Raw genomic sequence first — 6643 nt, 5'->3', positions numbered from 1 at the left:
GCTAGCCCAACCGTTTTTACCTCAGGACCAGAAAAAGACCTGGTTTTGCCCTGAAGGACAGGACACTCATTCTTCCAGTGACCTCCCCCCCGGCAGTAGCGACAGGCTCCTCTTCCTTGTGAGCCTCTATCAAATCTAAGGGACGGGGTCTCATTCCTCGCCTCAAAACTAACAGGACGAACCCCAGATGAGCTCCGCCTCTCACTGCGGTCCCAGTCACGAGCACGTAGCTCCCCCAACCTGCCGTTGTGCGTTAAAACAAACTTATCAGCTAACACTGCTGCCTCAGGAGCTGTACACACCTCGCGTGCACCAAGATATACAGAAAGGTGCTCAGGAACAGAATCTCTGAACTGCTCTAACACAATTAACTGACACAACTCCTCATAGCTGGTAACAGATGAGGCAGAGCACCACCGATCAAACTGTAACGTCAACTCACGGACAAAATCAACATGAGATTGCTCGTTACGCCGCTTTGCAGTTCTAAAACGTTGGCGGTACGCTTCCGGAACCAATTGATAAGCACGCAAAATGGCAGCTTTAACTAAGGAATAGTCCCTACAGTCAGTCCTACTCAGAGCAGAGTAGGCCTCCTGGGCTCCACCCGTAATCACGCTCTGTAGGAGCAAGATGCGGTCTGAATCAGACCAACGTCTAACCTCAGCCACTCACTCAAATAGTAAAAAAAACGAGTCAAGGTCTCGCTCATTGAACTTAGGCACAAGCTTTAGGTTAGTAGAAATATCAAAATGGGGACCCACACGTTCCCTAGCGGGGTCGGAATCATAGAGAGAAAAACCCCTGACATACCCTCTTTAATTAACCTAAGATGCTCCCACTGTAATTCTAATTTAGCATTTTCTAAACTTTTCTCATGCTCTTGCCTGCTTTTCTCATGCTCTTGCTGCAACAACAACAACTCCTTCTGTTGGTCAAAAGTCAAATTACTACTCACGGGAGTTGGGACAGGCGTAAGGGTTAGAGATTCCTCCAGGATACCAGCTTGAATCAGATTATCCATCACGACCGTTCTTAAAGTCTCCTTGAGACGGCTAACAGTTTTACTTATTTCAATCTTATGGAGATCCGCGATTTTCAAAAGTTGGTCCTTACTACATCTCTCTAACAACTCCACTGATGGTTTCTGCATGAACTCTTCGACAATAGAAGCCATGATTAATGTGCACGTAACTACTATAACAACAAATGCCTCCCCACCTGTTGAAGCACACAAAACAGTAGCAGTCGCAGTCGCACCGAGCGCAGCAATGGAGATATTTAACGGAGCTTCCCCAAATCCTAGATAGCTCAACCCTAGTCTTCGTAGTCTTCGTGTGGCTTCGTGGTGGGTAATTACGCACTCAATACCGCTAACACTGAACAAGTAACCAGCACGCTGGCGCACTCCCCCGTGCTACGGCGATGCCCCCGAGACCACTGCTCTAGCCATGGTTACCACACAAAAATAATAAAAAAAACAACAAAAGCCCAACGCACTCCCCAAAGGAAATACGCCGCTATGCCTAACATGGGGTAGAAGGCATCAGCTCCTAAATCTCTCACCACTGCACAAGGAACAACCACACTCCTACCTAGGTGTCCCAACAGATAGCAGAGCAAATGGCGTCTCCTGCCTGGGCAAGTGGCTGGAGACAACCCGTAGTCCTCTCTCTCCCCCAGCACACAAACAAACACAAATAACTGTGGGCACAACAGAAAGTTAACTAAGATGCCACAGCATCAACAAAACCATACCCAACTTATCTCCCAAATGTTTAGCGCTTAACAAAGAACCTACCGAAGAACAACGAACCAACGAACTAACCAATTTAACAAAGAACCAACGCTTTACAAAGAACCAATCAAAGAACAACGAACCAACGAACCAACCAATTTAACAAAGAACCAACCAAAGAATCCCAAATCACTGAAACTATCAAACAATGAAACAAAGAGCGCCAACCAAACTACAACAAAAGGTCCTACAACAACTAAATCCGACGGCCGAGCCCCCATTTGTCACTAACCCGGCGAAAGTGACAAAATAGGGAGACAAGTCGAGGGTAAAGGTAAATTATTCTTTTATTAATAACTAAAGACTATAAGTAAAGAAGAAATGTGATGTGATAGTCAGTTTATCAGTTGTGTAGGGTGTGGGTGAGTGATCTGTAATGTGGAATGTTGTAAGGTGTAAACAAAGGAACAAAACGTTTGCCACTAACAAAGGAGTAAAACAAAGGATAATCTGTATGGAGAGAGAGAGACTGATTCCCAATGCACACCTAAATAGCCACAGGTGTGCTACATCAGCCAATCAGGCCTCCTCTCCCCACTGCCATCCTGCAACACAATCAGAACAAGACAGCAGTGGAGGGAGGAGACCGTAACACCAGAACACGAAGTAGTTTTGTTAAAGGCGAGAGACCCTGGACTTCCACGGCTTTTTATTGGATAGAGACAGTGGAGAAAGACAGGAAAGTAAGGAGGAGAGGGTATGTCAGCAGGGAATGGGCCGGATTCGAACCCATGCCGACATGGGAATATATGTGCACTGTGGCCATGATGCTAGGCCACTGGACCACCCCAGGCCATGAAAATGTACATTTGTGAAGAATTAATTTTAAAAATTCAAGTCCGTGTGTTCGCTATCTGTTGAAGTTGCGCCCTGGTTACGCGCAGTGGGAACAGAATAACCACCATTAAAGTTGAAGGAAGTAGGGCTGGACGGGCCACTCCTTGTCCACTTGACAGAAGATAACCTTGGTGTTTACATCAGTAAAGACAAAGGAACACCTGATCTGATCAAGGTTTTTAATGCTATGACTGGAGAAGTCATACAAGTGAATGTGGACATTTTGGCAAAAGAATCAAGAGACAGCAGAAGTGACCACACTTTCATAGCCAGCAGGACTCCTAAAGAGGCAATACTGGTCCTGATGGATTCAAGCTCCTCAATGAATGACAAATGCTATGAAGATTCAAATCTGGAAATGAAGCGAATAGAAGCAGTCAAGCAGCTCTTCGATTGCTTTGCAACGAGAACCATGGCATACGATTTCAAACATGTCATTGGCCTGGTGAAATTTGACTCATCAGTCAAAACTCTCCATACATTTACTGAGACTCTGGAGACCTTTAAGGAATACATACACAGTATTCAGGCAGAGGGACTCACTGTACTGTATGATGCCCTGAGCCATGGCATAGCCGAGCTTGACAAAGTCAAGACACGATTTCCAGACTGCAGACTTCGCATTATATGTCTCACAGATGGGAATGATGTTGGGTCAGTGACAGACCCAGTTGCTGTTACAACCAAGTTGATGAGCTCTGACATTATTGTTGATGCCATTATTGTGGGAAAGGTGGAAAACAAAGTGCTGCATGCGATCAGCAATGCAACAGGAGGGTGTTGTTTCAAACCAGAGACCATCAAAGCTGGCCTTAAGCTCTTCGAAATGGAAACAGTTCTTTCTCTGGAGATGAGGAAACCCAAGAGGACATGGGACCCATCATCTATTACAAGCAAGAGTGTTTTATTGTCTCTCTTTGCCAGCATTGGCTATGATGAGAAGCCAGAGGTTGCTCTGCCAAGTCAGCTGAGTGGCAAAGTGACTGTGACACAGAATGCATTGAAGAAGAAGATCTTGGAGTCCAAGAGTAATCGCTTTAAGGAGAAGGACAAACGCATCTTGGAAGAGCTGAAGAGCCTGCATTGTGACCCACATCCGTTCTGCACCATTTATCCGTCAGAGACAGACTTCACGTTCTGGAAGATTCTCATGCAAGGTCCCCCTGACACACCATATGAGAATGGAACCTTTGAGCTGTACTGCCAGTTTGGTGATGATTACCCTGTGAAACCACCACTCGTACGCTTTGTCACACCCGTTTCCGCGGGGAGCGTGCTTAGACGCCGTCTCCCCCCACTGCTACAATTGAGGAGCTGCAACGCTTCGAAGACACTGAAATAAAAGATGCCAGTGACCCAAACAAACTCCTTCAGTGTCCATATGACAAGAACCACCAGATCCGTGGCAGCCGCTTCCCATACCATCTGATCAAGTGCAGTAAGAATCACCCAGAACTGGCCAATAAATTGAAAACCTACCCTTTCAATGCCCGCCACCTGATGCCCAAACATGAGCTATCACACCACATCCTGAACTGTGAGGACAGGAGATCTGTGAATAGCGAAGACCTGGACAGTGCTGAGGTGCACCTCTAAGTTCTTGAAGGGTTGGAGGCCTAATCAACCTGTAACACCTTTTAATCTGTTTTTACAGATAGTTTTTTTCAACTGAACTCAAGGATTAGATCTTTGTGTTAACCTGGTCTAGGAGAGCTCCCATTGGCTCCCACATAACTCGAACCCTGGATGTATGGTACAGTATAAAGCAAAAACGGCAGAGTTCGCTAACGCACTGACTCAATTTATTTCAACGTTTGCCACGTGGATGCATGGACCTGGAGCTGAGAGTGACGCAGTAGAAGCATGGCCTTCACATTGGGATCAACTTGCACTCCCACGAAGACCACAATATGGTTGACAGCAAACACAGCATGAACATTCTCAACAGAATCGAAAAACATTTCAGTATGTTTGTTTCTTTGTCTAGATTGAGCACTCAAGATTTGACATTGATGCATCCAAAAGACAGGGTTCACACTAACTGTTTACACTTTTCCCCCTCCATAGACAAGAAAATAGAGAAGCTTGACGCTGAGGATCTTGAGGAATTCGAGAAAAATCACAACTGAAGTGGCTCCAAACATTAAACACTCATCGTTTAATTAAAAAATGCATCTATTTATGCAGTTGGAAAAAGTTACCTCAAATTTGTGCTTTTGGACATTAGTCACTTTAAGGATGTATTTAATTATTTGAACATTATACGAAATTAGATGTTAGCCAAGCCTGAATATGCAAAGCATTTTAGATTTCAGGGTAGTAGTTATTGCCAAATAGATTACACTCTTAAATTAATATCATTAGGATTATTTCAGTTTGTTTTTTCAAGTGGTATAATCTAAAAAAAACTATAAATGAGTGGTTGCATTAAACTCAACTAGCTTAGATCTGGCAGTCTCCTCAGAGACCAGTAGTAGCCGACTAGTAGTTGGCAACAGCATTGAATTAAACAAAGAAGACTTTGCAGTAGATAGATTTATGAGGATTATAAGTTTGCTGTGTTGACTTAAAACCCTTTTTCATATAGAATGATAAGAATGGAAAGATATGTAAGACGACATTGGGTAACTTAAATGTGCGCTCTGGTGCTCTCAGGGTGAGTTGACGAACGCAGCAGAAACAGGCAGGTCAGACCGTCTGTCTGAGGGAGGCGCCGGCTGGTCTGAGAATCGAATTAGCCAGGATGGAAGTGACAAGGAGACGGGTTCTACAGAAACACCTGGAGCCAGCCAGACCCCTGCGTCGCTGTGCTGTGGGCCAGGAGCCTGTTAGAATCTCAGAGGTGTATGCACAGACAGAGGACAAAACAGTCAACAGCGTTGGAGTGGAGCAGTTTTATGAGATTCTCCATCTCCACACTCAACATCCACCAAACCCCCCAAAAGTCAGGATGTCTTACAGTAGAGATTTACTGATTCAACTGGCAAGTTCCCCTCTTGTCAAAAGGAAGCCTGATTTCTTACCAGAACACGAAGTAGTTTTGTTAAAGGCGAGAGACCCTGGACTTCCACGGCTTTTTATTGGATAGAGACAGTGGAGAAAGACAGGAAAGTAAGGAGGAGAGGGTATGTCAGCAGGGAATGGGCCGGATTCGAACCCATGCCGACATGGGAATATATGTGCACTGTGGCCATGATGCTAGGCCACTGGACCACCCCAGGCCATGAAAATGTACATTTGTGAAGAATTAATTTTAAAAATTCAAGTCCGTGTGTTCGCTATCTGTTGAAGTTGCGCCCTGGTTACGCGCAGTGGGAACAGAATAACCACCATTAAAGTTGAAGGAAGTAGGGCTGGACGGGCCACTCCTTGTCCACTTGACAGAAGATAACCTTGGTGTTTACATCAGTAAAGACAAAGGAACACCTGATCTGATCAAGGTTTTTAATGTTATGACTGGAGAAGTCATACAAGTGAATGTGGACATTTTGGCAAAAGAATCAAGAGACAGCAGAAGTGACCACACTTTCATAGCCAGCAGGACTCCTAAAGAGGCAATACTGGTCCTGATGGATTCAAGCTCCTCAATGAATGACAAATGCTATGAAGATTCAAATCTGGAAATGAAGCGAATAGAAGCAGTCAAGCAGCTCTTCGATTGCTTTGCAACGAGAACCATGGCATACGATTTCAAACATGTCATTGGCCTGGTGAAATTTGACTCATCAGTCAAAACTCTCCATACATTTACTGAGACTCTGGAGACCTTTAAGGAATACATACACAGTATTCAGGCAGAGGGACTCACTGTACTGTATGATGCCCTGAGCCATGGCATAGCCGAGCTTGACAAAGTCAAGACACGATTTCCAGACTGCAGACTTCGCATTATATGTCTCACAGATGGGAATGATGTTGGGTCAGTGACAGACCCAGTTGCTGTTACAACCAAGTTGATGAGCTCTGACATTATTGTTGATGCCATTATTGTGGGAAAGGTGGAAAACA

Source organism: Nansenia antarctica (genome assembly GCF_963989245.1).
Source record: "Nansenia antarctica genome assembly, chromosome: 2".
Taxonomy (NCBI): Eukaryota; Metazoa; Chordata; class Actinopteri; order Argentiniformes; family Microstomatidae; genus Nansenia; species Nansenia antarctica.
The sequence above is the reverse complement of the archived record's forward strand: the minus strand, read 5'-3'. Positions refer to the sequence as shown.